Here is a 16,454-nt window from a genome sequence, read left to right on the forward strand (position 1 = left end):
ATTCTACAATGAAATGTGTTTTATTAATCCACCTTTTTGTCAGCTTGATCACTGGTAGAACAACAATCATGGTAGGGTTTTTAGTTTCCAGACAATGTCTGTTATGGAATTTTATGAATAACTGGAGTGAGTTTGTACTTCTGTGAAATGCTTGTTGGGATAAAAGACATACTTTTACACTGATTGTAGCTTAGAATGGCTTTCTGTTCTTTGTCCATACCTTCAGAGATTTGTGAAGAGAAGCAGCTATTGCTTGGATGATTGTAGAATATATTGATTCCACAAAAATGACTGTTAAAAGCAATATTTACCAAATTAAAATTCAGTTTTAACAGTAGAGTATTACTTTCATCTGCTGATCTTTCTCTCCCTATCCCCTTCCTTCCTTTATTTTGGTTGTACAGCAGTGAGTGGTGTTGACTCAATATTTGGGAAATTATCATTCACTATTTGTTTTACATAGGACTGTCTCTTTTTCTTTCTCAGTTATACATCTATTGGAAAGTAGCATTTGCCTGTGTGTGCATTACTGATGTACTTTTTGCAGTATAGTAACCTTCAAATACCTTGAGAGAATGGTTGATTCTTCCGCAATTCCCTAGCTTTAGTATGAATGTACTATGTATTATCTTTCTCCTTCAGAACACATTATTGTAGCTTTTCAGATTGGGAATCTCATACTTTGTGCATATTCTTAATATTTTCCCATCTCTAATCTTACAGTGTATTCCATTTCCCATATAGAGAATTGGATGAATATTTTTTCATATATAAATACAGAATCATAGAATAGTTTGGGTTGGAAGGGACCTTTAAAGGTCATCTAGTCCAACCTCGCTGCAACGAGGTCAGGCTGCTTAGAGCCCTGTCCAGCCTGACCTTGAAAGTTTCCAGGGATGGGGCATCTATCACCTCTCTGGGCAACCTGTGCCAGTGTTTCACCACCCTTACTGTGAAAAACTTCTTCCTTATATTTAGTCTACATCCACCCTCTTTTAGTTTATAACTATCACCCTTTGTCCTATTACAACAGACCCTGCTAAAACATTTGTTCCCATCTTTCCTTTAAGACCCCTTTAAGTACTGAAAGATCACAATAAGGTCTGCCCAGAGCCCTCTCTTTTCCAGGCTGAATAACTCCAACTGTCTTGGCCCCTGTCCTCATAGAAGAAGTGTTCAACCCCTCTGATCATTTTTTTGGCCCTCCTCTGGACCTGCTCCAACAGGTCTTTCTGGTGGTGAGGGCTCCAGACCTGGATGCAGAAGTCCAGGTGGGGTCTCACCAGAGCAGAATAGAAGGGTAGACTCATCCCCCTTGACCTGCTGGCCACACTTCTTTTGATGCAACCCAAGATGTGGTTGGCTTCTGGGGCTGTGAGGGTACATTGCCAGCTCATGTCCAGTGTTTCATCCATCAGTAACCCCAAGTCTTTTGGGGGGGGGCTGCTCTCAATCCCTTTATCCCCTAGCCTGTATTGATATTGGGGGTTGCATTGTCTATCCTGACCCCACCCCTACCCCTCTGGGCTGGGTCCCTATACTCTTCCCAGGATAGCTGTCCCTGCTTCCACTGCCTTTGCACTTCCTTCTTGCCCTTTAGTTTAACAAGCAGGTCTCGACTTGGCCATGCCAGTCTTTTGCCTTCCTTTTCTGATTTCTTACACCTGAGAACTGAGACCTCTTGTGCTGTATGGAAAGTGTCCTTAAAGCTCTGCCAGCTCTGTTCTGCTCCCTTGTCCCTGAGGGCAGTTTCCCAGGGGGTCCTATTGACTAATTCCTTGAAGAGCCAGAATTTTGCTTTTCTGAAATTGAGGATCCTGACCTTACTGTTCATCTGACTCATGTTCCTCAGGACTGCGACCTCCACAGTATGTGATCACTGTAGCTCAGGCTGCCTCCAATCATGATGTGACCAATTAGCTCACTTGTGTTTGTGACTAACAGGTCCAGTATCGCATTCCCTCTGGTAGGGGTTTCTATTGCCTGGCTTAGAAATTTATCCTCATGACACTCCAGGAGTCTTCTGGATTGCCAACAGCTCACCTTGCTACTTTTCTAACAGATGTTAGAGTGGTGGAAGATGAGAGCCTGTGAGGGCCATGCCTCCTGTAGCTGGAGTAAGAAGCCTTTGCCAATAGCTCCTCTTGATCGGGTGTCCTGTAGTAGACACCGTATATATCTACATATGCACACACATATATATGCCTGAAAAGGGGGTAGTATTGACTTAGAGATACTTTAATTATGAGCTATTTCTATTTTCCATGCCAGCACAAACAGGTGGCAATGCAAACACATCCTTATACATCACCATAATTTTTTAGAGAATGCATATTCTTTTTGGCAGCTGAGCAATTGCATAAGTGTGCATATAGCTGCTACTCTGAATGCACTGTAACTTGGGATTCAGTTGTTAGAATGTGTGTTTAGATGCTCTGCATGCAACATTATGTACTAACAGTTTGTGATCCTTTGCAGGTCTTCATATTAACAATTTATTTTTTTCATTAAACTGATAAAAATGAGTAGTATGTCAAACAATAGTTTATATAATGTGCTGTTAACTAATCTAAAAGATTTCAGTCTCTAGTGTCTTTTGCACCCACCAAAAATCTGTAAACAGCACGTACTTCTCCCCTACCCCCAAGAGTAATGTGTGATTATAAAGAAAACCCTATATCATGTCAGTTTTTTTGTTAGTAGCTGCTAATTGTATGATTGGTGTAGCCAGAAAAAATATTTAACTGCTTCCCAAGTAAACATTCATCAAGGTTCTATTTAAACAACCAACTCCGTTCTTATACTTAAGACTTCTTGCTGTCTATTGCTATAATAGAACTTGGAAACATGAGCTAAATGTTGATAGGGTCACAGTTATCGGAGTGATTTGAGGTATGTCAATGATGGAACTAACATTATAGCTTGAATAAATTCAATTATGAAGTAAATATTAGGTGCTATACAGCAAGATGACAGAAATATGATAGATAATGAATCCTGTTAGTCTTGCCCTGCAGTGGCTTAGTGAAACATCCTGTTATCTCTGGGCCATTTTCTGTTATTATTCAGTATTTAAAGCTCCTCCCTCAGTACATGGCTTATAAGTGTTGATAATTTGAAATGCAATTCTTAGAGCAGATGGAAGTAACTACTTCTCAAAATATGATCAAACGTGTACACACTGTATATGAAGATAGATAATGAATATATTTGATCTCTTACATTAGCAGAATTGCTGAACTTATCTATTCCAAAAAAGTGAGTCAGGACTTGAGAGTAAGGGATGTTTGTTAGAGGAGAAGTGAAGAGGAGAATGGGTCTAAAAGCTGGAATTAAATGAGTAAATAAATCTGGGTTAGTTTCTGATTTGAATGTGTGTAGTACTTTCATCTTCAAGTATGAATAAAGCAATGAAAATGGAATTAATGTTTTGAATTTTCAATCTCTTTTAGTGGAGAGTTACTAATAAGCATAAAACATGCCTAGTTCATGCAATGGTACTCCAGCTACCCTATTCAGAGTACAATTTTTCCCTTTGCCTCAGCCCGATGTGTTTTCCCTTTACTACATCAGGAACTCTGGCTTCTCTTACTAGCTGTGATTCAAAGGGTGAAAAGTCAGAGCTGCTGTGGCTTTTGTAGTTAATCGGAAAAAATAGGTGCCTGTAGTGGAGAAGAGTTGGGTATGGCATTAACAGGCAGACAGGTAGGAAAGGAATTGCAGATACCATAGGTATCTAAAATAAATCCTCCATGTATTTCTAACGCACTATAGCTGTAATGAAATTATGTGTGTTTATATCTTCTTAAATTTCTCCTGTTTATTTCAGTGATACACTGGGAAAGATTTTCTCTGTAATAAATATTACTTATGATATAATTAATATTTTCAGAGTAAATGCAGTTTCCTTTTAGAGAAGGAAGCAGCTATTTAAAGTTTTTTTTCTGCCGAAAGAAGATTTGTGATTTTTTTTTTTTTTTTTTCTCCCTCCTGTGCAGATATCACTTTTGGAAACACTGTGATTCTGAGAGAAAGGAACAAGAAAAGTGGTGGTATTGTGTGAATGGAAGAGAAGATTAGACAAGCTGAAGAATTTTCTCCAGCAAATATGCTCTGGTGATTTAGCAGTTCTTGGAACTAGTTCATTATCTCCATATAAACAAAATGTTGTTTACATAACCCTCCGTTTTATCTGCTGCTCTTCTTCTGTGCTGCACTACAAAGGTAAGTGCTGCTGAAAATTGTATGACTGCTGGAGTCATACACCTTTGGACATCATTGCAGGCTGTAGTGGAGCTGAGCCCGATTTCAGTAGTAAAGGTGACAGTAACAATGGTGCTTTAGGCTTAGAGCTCTCAAATATCATGAGCATTATCTTTTCTTCCAAGATTTTCTACGGCCGATCTGTAACCCAAATTTAGCCATCAAAAGCAGGATGCTGCAATATTTAAGGAATCTCTCTCTTTTATTACATGAAAGAAAAAAACCCAACAAACCACAAACAGTAGTAGTGAAAAGGTACGGCCAGAATGCCATAGGGGCTAGTCACAGAAGTGCCACTCTATTCTAAGCTGGACACAGAGGCTAGGAGATTTGAAGTTGTACTGATTTTGGCTGGGATAGAGTTAATTTTATTCATAGTGTCTACTATGATGCTGTGTTTTGGATTTTTTGATGAAAACAATGTTGATAACACAGGGATGATTTTAGTTACTGCTCCACAGTGCTTAAGTAGTGTGAAGGCCTTTTCTGCTTCTCACCCTTCCCTTCCAGGAAGTATGTGAGGGGTGGGCAAAAAGTTGGCAGAGGCCACAAATGGGACGGCTGACTGGCCAAAGGGATATCCCAGACTATAGGGTGGCCTGCTCAGCAATAAAAGCTGGCAGAGGGCAGAAGGAAGGGGGAGACGGTCAGAGTTATGGTGTTTGTCTTCCCAAGTAACTGTTCTGCGTTATTGAGCTCAGCTTTCCTGGAGATGGCTGAACACCTGCCTGCCGATGGGAAGCAGTGAATGAATTCCTTGTTTTGCTTTGCTTGTGTGCACAGCAATTACCTGTTAAATTACCTATTAAATTATCTTTACCTCAACTCGTGAGTTTTGTCACTTTTACCCTCTGATTCTCTTTCCCATCCCTCTGGGGGGAGTCAGTGGGTGGCTGGATGGGGCTGAGCTGCCTGCAGGGGTTAAACTAGGACAGAAGTTCAGTCCTGATTCTGAAATGGAGTAGCGAGCAGTCAAATGTATTTTTGGGATATTTACACCAGAGGCAGAACAGCTCAGTGAGTGCAGCTCCTTGTAGCGGGGATATAAGTTGTGGTCTTTTGAACATGCCTGAAACTGTACTGTGTATTTAGTTAACTTGTGGTGTTTGCTGTGTCTAAGCTAAGAGCATAAGCACTTGCTCAGAAATTTATATGAAGGACAGAGAAGTAACAGCACCTTGAGGAAGACCAGGCTTCTTATTCACAATTGTCCTGTTAGGTTTTTTTGGTGTGTTCCACACACCGCGACGCCACCTTCCATAGGTCAAACCTGGAGGGGAAAGAGGCAACAGCACTTGTTCCTTCCTGTCATCCTTGCCCCTGCAACTCCAGATTTCAGTCTAGATGTGTAAATAGAGACTGAGATGAGCTAGCTGAATTTCAAGTTAATAGGAGGTTCTGACATGTTCTTAGTATAATTTAGTGCAAACTTCAGGTTTTAAATTTCCTTCAAAACAGATCTCAAGGGGAAAAAGATTTTCAGAAACCCTGACTCTGGATGCTTCTTACTTGATTTAATTGAAAATAAAGAGATACTTGAAATATTTTTGTGCAAGTAGATCTTCAAAGTGTAGTTAATGTCAGAGTCTTCTGTTGTAAAAGATCCAGCTCTAAAACAGTTCAATCGCTGCAAGTTGAATGTGCTACTTAAGTCAGATCACAAATCAGTTTTATTCTGTTTGCTTTTTCTGTTTCTATTTTATCTGTTTCATCATCACCTGTGCTAAATGGACCATGCACTTCAGGTGTCTTCTAGCAGCTTGCAAAGACCAGAAGATTTGCTTTTGAGGACTACTTTGATTTCTTGGAGTTTTCTTTAGCTCCTTTGAAACTCTGAAGAAGGTTCAGAGCTTCAGATGACCTGCAGAGTGAAGTGCTATGTGGCATTTTGCACCGTTGTCACATTATGTGTGTCTTCTTGGCCTGGGACTCTGGTTTTTTCACTTTCCTTCTGCAGATTGTGGTCATCTGTGCAACTTTCAGTTTATATTTTGTAATAAGAAGGGAAGGATACGGTGCATTCTCATAACTTCACCCATATTAGTTTGTGATGTTTGATTTTTCTTGATTTACTTTTTGTTGAGTGCCTTAGTATTTAAGTGTGCTCTGAGGTCTTTTGAGGGTTACGCTGCATACAAGACGTGTTTGGGTTCATGTTCTGGGTTCAATATCTGTCTACAAGGAGCAGACCTCGGTGAGCCAGAGGGTGAGTTCTAGACCTGGGTGCTTCAGAAAGTTTTCAGTACCCCAAGCCTTAAGTTTATAATTTATTGATTAGGTTCTGGCATTTTTCAATAGCAAAATATGGTAAATCCTGGCATTAAGCTTTCTATCTATAGACAAGTGTACAGGACAGAGATGTGGGAACAGTTTACGTAAATTATTTTCTTATTCGGCTGAATTTACCTCAGCTTAGTTCCATAATTTTAAATATCTGGGATAAACTATTTAACAAAAACCTTAACGTTCCATGCAATTTGTTTAAGAAACTGAGTAAGAAAGGTAAAATCGAAAGTGGAATTTGTCTGTCTGTTTACCATCTGTCTGCTATAATGAAGCTCTATTGCTATGAACTAGTTTCATACTATAATTGGTAAATATCCATCTTAATGGTTTTAACAAAACAACTTAAATGGCTGTGAAGGAAAGTGAATGTCTGCCCAGCATAGTTAACAACACTAGCTCATGTAAGCAAAACAAACAAAAATACGTCAAAACCCATAGAGATGAAGCTTAAAAATTAGTGATGTTACTCATATTGAGTGATATTGCTCATAATAATTAAGAGATTGATAAATCAAGAAATTTGGTGTTGTCTTTGTATTTTTCAATACTAATAAGTACAGGGAACGTGGCATAAGGCCAAGTATCAGATCTCTGCAGAGATCTCACTCCCAGAATCTGCCCTGTGCCACTCAGTGTCTCTGATTTAGAAAACAAAAAAAGCTCTGAAACTTATCTACTGTTATAAACCATTGGGCAATGACAATATGGTGCAAGCTGCAGAGTGTGTGAGCACTTGAGTCACTTCAGAGAAACTGGGACATTTTTGTCTTTACAAAAAAATGCATATAAACTTATCTGTTGGACTCTTGCTTACTCAACATGAGGCTTTGCCCGAACAAACTCGATACTCAAACTCAAAGTATTCTCAATATTCCTTGATCCATGCATTTAGCTTGCATTTTAATTCCATTTTAATGTGTAATAGTTAACGTTGAGTGATACCGAACCTTTTTGTATGTATGAATTGCATTGTATCATCTGCTTCTTTAGACAAGTGAGGTGATTGAATGTTACAAGATAAGGGATTGCAGCAATCTGAGCTTCAGGCGTACTCAAATTATGGCACACCTGTTTGGCTGTGACAAAACCTAGATGTGCAAAAAGGAAATTGCTTTTTCAAGATGATTGTACACCAGGTCCAAGACTTAAGATTCCATATATGGTATTAATCAGCGTCTTTGTGTGCTGTAAAATGGTACATCTGTTGTATGACACACATTTTAATAAAGGTATGTATAAAACATTTCTGTTGAATAATTAATGGTGGCGGAAAATAATATTATCCTTTTAATATAAGTTCCAAATTATCTAGTGTCCAGAGATAGAAATATCTTAAAACAAAAATATTTTCAGTTGTGGTCAGTCCTTTCTATTACTGCTGTTTTCATTTGTATTTATTATTTGAAATACAATAGTCCTTCTAGCTGCGGCTTTAAAATAAGGCTGTCCTGAGGTTTTTAGTAAAACACCGGGCATAATTGTTGACTACCCTGTTGTTTGCACACCCTCCTGGCTGTGCTCCTGTCAGGCCTCAGGGCTGAGTTCTTTCTCTCTCATTTCCTGTTGTTTAGCACATTGCTCCTTCAATTACATAATCATTACTTTTTTTTTTTTAATTGGAAAATGTCAAATTGGGTTCTCCTTATTTATAATTATTCTCTCCTCTAATCTGTGTATCAAATGCACTGCATAAAATCTTTTTATTGCATCTTCTTGGGCAGTGTATTGTGGGCCCTGATTCTCCTTTTATGTGACTAATACTGACTTGTAAGGACAGTTTCTCTTCTCAAATAAGCAAATCCAAGAAACTTGTCAAATTGGAAAAGTTGTTTGTCAGAGTTAATTTTGAAATGCAGCGCTAAGCGTCTTTTAAGCTCTTGTATTATGATCTAAGACCTTGAAAAAGAGCAAAGAACATAAGTAATTTCTTTTTTAAAAGGTGGCAATAAAACAAGGTACCGTTATTGAGAAATATATTACTTTAGAGAATATCTGAGAACACATTTTCTGGTGGAAAAGATTTTCTTTTTAAAATTCTAGTAGCTGAAACATTAAACTGACGGGAATAAATAGCTTATTTGTCTCAAGTGTCCAAATGAACTATGTAGAAAATCTATTTTGGCTAAACAAAGAACAGATGGTAAATAATGTGATTGCATTAAAATGACTATGATAGTAGTCACCACATAAAAATGAGCAGTGTGATGCATTTTTCTGAAGTCTTTGTTTTATAGTCTGGAGAAAAGAAATATCACAAGAGAATAAGAGCAAGTCCCTTACCATTTCTTTTATTACCTTCCCAGAAATTAGCCTTATTGTAAGCATATGCATGAAAGAGAGGCTACAATAAGTCATAACGGTTGAGGATCATTTAGACAAAACATCACCATTGTCATTTTCTTTGAAATCTTTGAATGCAAATGAACACAAAGGAAGCTTAATAAATATTTTAAATGAAAATGTTATTGAGTTACATGAATACAAAAGGTCTATTATTCTAATACTTAATTAACTGAGTTTTTAAAAGTGATTTTGTACATTGCTGGCAGCACTTGGCACAGTTTTAAACTCCCTATGATTCTGTCTGCTGCTTTGGTTCTGGTTCTTACACCATTTTGAGACCAGACATTCACATAAATGCTCAAAGGGATTTGATAGAACAAAGGCCAAAGCATTTTGGCATAATACAATCAGTGGTTTTCTCAATTTCCTATTGGAAAGAGGGAAAAGAGCAACTTAAGGGAAAGCTGAGATTAATTTTCATAGTTTTGGTACCTGTTGAGGGTTTGAAGAAAAGAGTAGGGTGTTTGAATCCTTTACAGGGATCCCTAACCCCAGTTGCAGGGACAAGAGATGAAGAAAGCAGAATTTTTCTCTTTCCTGAGGTAACTGTGGTCCTGGTGACTTCAGGATTTCAAGTTAGGTGCTGAGCAGAACCAGATCCTAAAGACCTGAACTTTATTTCTTAGAGGATGTTGAAGGCTTGATTGAACAAAGGCAGAGACTGACCCCAGGATTTCCTGATGAAGTTTTTCAGTCAGCTTGGGCTTCTCTCTGTGTGTCTAGATGTAGCAGTCTGGAACAAAAGTATCCTGTGGGCAATGTCATTTGTCAGCAGCATGGAAGAGTCAAAGCCAGTGGTTTTTGCCAGTGCCTTACTTGGCACTAGTTTTTTAAATGGCACTGGAGATGTATCCAGGCAACACCCAACGACTGTGATTCTGAGAATGTAAGACTAGGAAGACTTTTAATATGTTTTTTTGTGGTGTTTGCTTTTTTTCTGTCTCCATTTGGATTTATACAATTTCAAGTATCTCTGTTTTGGGTTATTTCTGGAGTGCATTGTGGAAGGGAAGAGGGCAAAAGACAATTTCATTATTCTTTGTTTTTTAAACCATTTAAATGCAGTGTGAAAGCAGTGTGCTGTGAAGAATTTTGCATTATGTTTGCTCCATTTCACTTTTTGTCTCTTGTCTTTATATGATGGGAAAGATGCTAGGAAAATATGCTAATAGAATTTTTAGTCATTTGATATTGGACGTATCTGGAAGAAAATTCACTTCCTTACAATCAGAATCTTTTTTTAATACTTGAAAATTGATGACGTGGAACAAGAATGATATTTTATTGAGACAAATCGTATGTCTACGTCTTTTATGAGTGAAGAAATAGAACAAGACTTTAGAATTCCATTGCAGTTTGATAACGAAAATTATCTAGAAAGGGATGTAGAGGTAAAAAAACAACTTGCAGCCTCTGAAGTTCTCTACCATGCTAGTGTGCAGCTTCTCACCCTATCCCCCTCCCCCTACATCCGCCCCCCCCGATAGTCACACTGCTTCCTGCATAACACTGTTTGCTTCAGCTTGTCTTTATCTTTGGCATGGGAAAATTCCGTGTTGCCTTAACAGCAGAAGGCCTTTGATGTTGACACAGTGCAGACTTCCTGTCCTTTTTCTGTTTGATAATTAATCTGTGCTTTTGGAAACCCTGACATTCCAGTGCGCATTGCTGGTGTGGGCAGGTAGGCATCTGGGTGTTTCCTGCAGGCCACTGGTGCCTGCTCATCCAGATTCATACTCCATTTTATGTATGCATGCACCCTCTTCTGCTGAAAGCTTATGGATTTATGTCATCTCTGAAAGAAGCTCTAAAGAAAACTTCCCCATTTATGAAGTCCCAAGAGCCAATCTAGGTGCTTTCTGTTGGAGTAAGTCTTTTCTTTAATAATGTGCACAAAATCAAAGCTGACTGAAAGAGACTGCTGAAAGGGGAGAACTGGTTATTAGGCACACTCGTCTTGGAATTGTTTTTGCTTTTTTATTAGATCAGAAATACCAGATGTAGCAGGCAATTAAATCTGTAGAGGTACAATGTACTTTATTACTTTGAACCAGATGAGATTCTGCAGTGATGCAGGTCTGTATTCCGAAATCTTAATGTGAATAAGAGCTTTCAGTTTAAAATTAGACTTAAGAGAAATAGCAAGAGCTTACGAGTCTACAAATATTGTTGCTTTCTGAGCCACAAAGCACCAATAAATCCAGAGTGTCCTTTCACTCAGATGTGATTAATTGGTGAGTAGTACGCTAGATTAACTCTCAGAATATGTTCAGATCTGGGTGAATATATCCTTGGTCTGTTGAGTTTAAGTTGTTTCACTTCATTGTCTTGTTTTTTATGTCTGTCGTAATGGTAACAATATCTTTATAGCTATTTTTAAAAATATATTCGTAACGATTCAGGAAAAGTGCCATTAAAACAGATGTCATTTTGTTTCTTTCTTATTTATAATAATTCTTTCTTGTTAGGTTGACATACAAAGGCAAAGAGACACAGTTTATATTATTTATCATTGATGAAAAAGACAAATGCTGTCAGAGGTACACTTGGTGCATAGTGTCATTAATTTGAATAACTTCATCAGCGATACCAAAGGAAATAATCTTAACTCTTTAATATGCTAATTTATTTTGCCTCTTTTCCCCCCCCGCCGTTGTTTCTGTAAAAGGAATGCATAGATATTGCAAGTGGTAATACTGTCCCTTTTCCTCCTGCTTTAACCATGTGAGAAATTTACTCTTCAGTTACACCGCTATTGAGAACATCAAGGATTCTTTATGATACATGATAATTAAGGGAATAGTTGTCAGAAGACAGATTTGTATCACTCTGTTTTGAGCTGTTTTATGGCCATTCAAATAATTGAAACTTTCAAGGAAAGGCATAATAATACCCTTTTAAATTACTAAATATTCTAGACTCAGATTCTGCTTTCTCCTATGCCAGTGTGTTTTGGGAATAAGTCTTTAGTAAAAAGTGAGTTTGTACAAATGCAAAATTGAAGGAAGTGAAATGACTCATTTTCAGTCTTTGTGTTGGTAGCATGTACAGTGCCATTGAAATATTACATTTACTTCTTTATATCTGTTTGGTTAAGAAAGTTTAAGAAAATATGTTCCACATATTCCATATATTACATGCAATATGGTTGCTTGTTGGAAGATCTTCGTGGCAGTCTTTTCTTCTCACAGCTCGTAATCATAATACTGTTTAATTTTCATAAAGTTCTTCAGGGCAATTAGTTTCCTTAGAGGTAATTTTTGTAACTTTAAGATACCCATTACTTTTAATCCACAGTGCTCTTTGAGTAGACATCTTCTGTGAGAAAATATTATGGTGTTCTTTTTAGCAAGAAGATCACAGAGCAACGTACAAAGTGGCTGCTAAAAAAAAAAGCGCCTGATATTTTTCTTTGTCTTTCTTTGTCTTTTGTTTGCCTTTTCATTAGAAAAATCAGTAGCACTTAGTTTCAAGTAAGACCTTCAATTAGTATTTAACTGAGCATAAGTATCTAATTATATTGCAATTAATTTCTTATCTGAATCACTTAATTCAAAGTGTTACTGAAAAACCTTGGGGTTTGGTAAGTTTGGGATAAGTAATAAAAGTCTGCTAGCAATTAAAATTAAGACAGTTAGATATAGCACCCTGTAGGTATTGACTTTTACGGCTGCATAGCATCATGCACTTTCAACATGGACACCAGCATTGGTAAATAAACCAGCATTATTTTTTGGTGTAAACCCAGTATTTAAGTGATCTCAGTAGTGCTCTGAGTCTGTGACAAAATATCTGTTACCACAGAAAACCACATTAAAACCCTTGAAGTAATCATCAGATTAGATATGAAACAAAATGAGATCATATATTTTTGGTTTGAGTCTGTTAGCTTGGTAGAGGTTAATTTAGTTTGCTATTTCTACCACCCTCAAACTGAAGCAGGAAACTTGAGTTGAAGTGAATGCAGAATGAAGTCCATGGGGCTCCAGATACAGGCTGTAAGCAGAGAGCTCATTCAGAAATTACTTGTTGTGAGGCATTCTGCTTCTGTTCATAGGTTTTCGATGAGCTGCCTTTGGTGCATTCGTTCTGGAAGGAGCGTTTTTCTAATGTGTTTGCTGTTTTTCTGTGAGCCATGTGGTTATGGCCCAGTAGCAGGCAGCATTCAAGGAGTGTACTAGGTGATGTGGCTCGAATCTTTACTGTTGGATTTCGGATATATCTCCCTCTTTTGACCATACATGAGAGAGGGGAAAAGTCTGTATGATTTCGCATGATTTCAGTGCATTGAAGTTCTGTGAGTGTAGAGGTAAGATGAGGGTGAGCTGTGTTACAGGAAAGCAAATACTGATGCTTTTAGTGAAGTTGAAGTCTTACTGGGTTTTGTTGAAATCACAAGCTTATCTCATAAGGAAAAAAATCTTGTCTTCACAAAGAAACTTTCTCTTTAGTATGGAAAATTTTATTGTGACTGTGGAATAAAGGTTAGAATCATAGAATCATAGAATTGTCTAGGTTGGAAGGGACCTTAAAGATCATGTAGTCCAACCTCAACCTAACTCTGACAAAAAATAAATAAGAAATAAGCAATAAAAAAATCACTAAACCATATTCTTGAGGACCGTGTCAACCCATCTTTTGAACACCTCCGGGGATGGTGCCTCAACCACTTCCCTGGGCAGCCCATTCCAATGCTGGAGAACCCTTTCCGTGAAGAAATTTTGCTTAATATCCAATCTAAACCTCCCCTGGTGCAACTTGAGACCATTTCCCCTTGTCCTCATGTTCAGCCGACAGTCGACCAACACCCCCAGGTCCTTTTCTGCCCGGCAGCTCTCCAGCCACTCTGCCCCCAGCCTGTAGCGCTGCCTGGGGTTGTTGTGACCCAAGTGCAGGACCCGTCACTTGGCCTTGTTGAAACTCATCCCGTTGGTCTCAGCCCATCAATCCAGCCTGTCTAGATCTCTCTGCAGAGCCTCTCTACCCTCCAGCAGATCAACACTGCCACCCAGCTTGGTGTCGTCTGCGACCTTACTGACGGTGCACTCGATCCCCTCGTCCAGATCATTGATAAAGATGTTAAAGAGAATGGGTCCCAGTACTGAGCCCTGTGGGACACCACTCATGACCGGCCTCCAACTGGATTTAACTCCATTCACCACCATTCTCTGGTGGCCTGGCCCTCCAGACAGTTTTTAACCCAGTGGAGAGTATTCCCATCTAAGCCATGGGCAGCCAGTTTCTCCAGGAATCAAGTTAGACCAAGTTCTGACTCCAGCTGTTTAACAAGTTCAGAGTGCGGCTTAACAGCTGTCATTCTAAGGAAGACTCTGAATTTTATTTATCATTATGAGACAGACAGTCTGAATTTAGTTTGGTATTTTATGTGCAGTTATTGTGAAGAACAAGAAAATCATAACATCAACTATTTGTGATTCTGAAACAGTGCTGTTACAAATGTCCAATTGATTTTTCACTTCCATAGCTGAAGATAGCATTTAATCAGTACTATATACTGCTTTGTCAGATACTTCAATAGTAGAAGCGTAGACCAGTGCAGACACCTCTTTTAAATGCCATTGATATTTACAGTGTTGTCGTAAATACTTACTGTTGTATCATTTACTGTTTTAGTTTGAGTATGTGGCATAGACTAGGTAATTTTACAGCTCTGTGAAAATTGTTATAAAGTCCTTTAATATTTTATAAATTAATTTCAGCCCAAAGATTTAATCAGTGGGGGTATGCCAGCTAACAGTTACACTGAATCAAGTTGTACTAGGGGGTTAATAGTGAAGGAGAAAAATGATCCTATGCTCAAAATAGTTTTTTAGTGTTGAAGTATTTGCATGGGGGAGATGGGTTGAATGGCCACCCGCTGGAGGACAGCTGAGAGTTGATGATGGTAATGTACATCTCTCCGTGCTCCCCTTTTCCAGCCTGAATGTGAGCCCACCATGATGAGAGCTAGCTGCCTTGTCAACTTTAAATTCTGGTTTTCAGTACACAGCTGCCCGTGTCAGCTGATGTGCAACTGGTCTATTGTTGCTGTGTGGATGGGAGAGTGTCTGAACCCCTGCCCTGAGCCCAGCACTGAGCACAGCACCTTCCCCCGGTGCTGCAGTTGTGAGATCAGCCTACCAAGGGGCCAGAAAAGAAAAAATCATTTGTTTAGCAAACAAAGGTCAAGAATAATACCTTTTGCTTTTACAAGAATGGAGTAATTTAGTATGTACAGACATACTTGAAAGGCTTTGTAACCTCTAGTCAATGAATTCTTTTGAATTAAAAGAAAAATGTTACGTTTAGGACAGTTTTCAGAAATGGAGCTTTGAGAGGCTCTTTCTTATTCCAGCTGTCATCAGGCAGAGCCTAAGAATTTTTGAGCACTACAGTTCAAAACTTTTGTCCAGTTATTTGATGATAATAAATAGGGGTCAGTTAGCTTAATTTCTTTTAAAGAACAGATTTATTTATTCCCCTTTTACACCTAATTTTTTTTCAATTTCCCATATTGAATTTTACTTTTTGTTGTTAAACTAAATCATAAAGCTGTTTTGTAATTAAGAAGTTGGTCGACACATCTGAAAATTCTTATTTATTTTCTACAGATTACACTGAGGCTAACTGAATGAGAGAAATTCTCGAGAAACAGCTGTTTTAATTGGGTCCGAAGAGAAGGCAGTTATCTAATAAAAGTGTAATCATTAGTTGTGGGGGGAAAGGCGTATGCAGTGTTAACTTGAAATCAATTTCAAGCAAAAGATATTAAGTTGACACTTCTGAGTATGTCTTTATGCAGCACATAACCTGTGGAATTCATTGCAATAAGGTGTCAGGCAGGCCAAGAGCTTAAGAAGATTAAAAGTTAATCAATATTTATACTAGTAATTGAAATATCCACTGTAACATTTGCTAGAATATAGATATATATTTATTAATAAATATATAATAGTATAAGGCATACAATACCATCAGCCAAACAGATGAGATTTTTTTGCATATTATAATATCAATAGAAAAAGGTAAATTCTTTGAAAGTCAAATTAGAATTCCAAGTAGAATTCCAAGTCTGACAATTCCGTGATTCTGTGATTCCGTGAATGAAAAGTATAGTCCATTATTGAAATTTTTATTTCTATGTTGTGGAGCTTTTTCTAAGCAAAATTAAGCTGTGTGGAAAAATGCCCATACTTGTCTGCAGTTTGGTGAATCGTGAAAAGGATAGACTCAGATGAGCAGATCTGTGTACATCTGGCCCAAAAAGCTAATTTACACCTCTGTTATGAATGGTTTGGTGATTGTTTATTTCCTGTTGAAAATAACATCCCTGAGTTTGTCACTTTTTTTTGGCATTGTGCTTTTTGTCAGAAAAAGAATGTTCATAATTTGTATACATAAAGAGGGATACTTACTATGCCACTTCTACCTTATTTGTGGAAAATATAAAGGAGAAGCTTGGATTCTGTGGGTTTGTGGGTTTTTTTGTTTGTTTTGGTTTTAGTTTTGAAACATGTGGTTCTGTAGCTAGTAATGATCACATAAACTTGCTTTTATATTGA

General features: G+C 38.0%; 1 long non-coding RNA gene across 2 annotated transcripts in view; it reads left to right on the forward strand.

The window, feature by feature from the left end:
- The first annotated feature begins 4,030 nt into the window (after positions 1-4,030).
- The window catches only part of LOC106891007, a 349,761-nt gene continuing 337,337 nt past the window's right edge, over positions 4,031-16,454 (forward strand). Inside the window, exon 1 of one of the 2 annotated variants that reach the window (XR_001412611.1) lies at positions 4,031-4,224. This is a non-coding gene — a long non-coding RNA (uncharacterized LOC106891007). Of the gene's footprint in view, positions 4,225-10,573; positions 10,760-16,454 lie in introns of those variants that run through there. The other variant, XR_001412610.1, reaches the window with a different exon arrangement.

This window comes from Calidris pugnax, unplaced genomic scaffold (genome assembly GCF_001431845.1).
Source record: "Calidris pugnax isolate Ruff unplaced genomic scaffold, ASM143184v1 scaffold95, whole genome shotgun sequence".
Classification (NCBI taxonomy): Eukaryota; Metazoa; Chordata; class Aves; order Charadriiformes; family Scolopacidae; genus Calidris; species Calidris pugnax.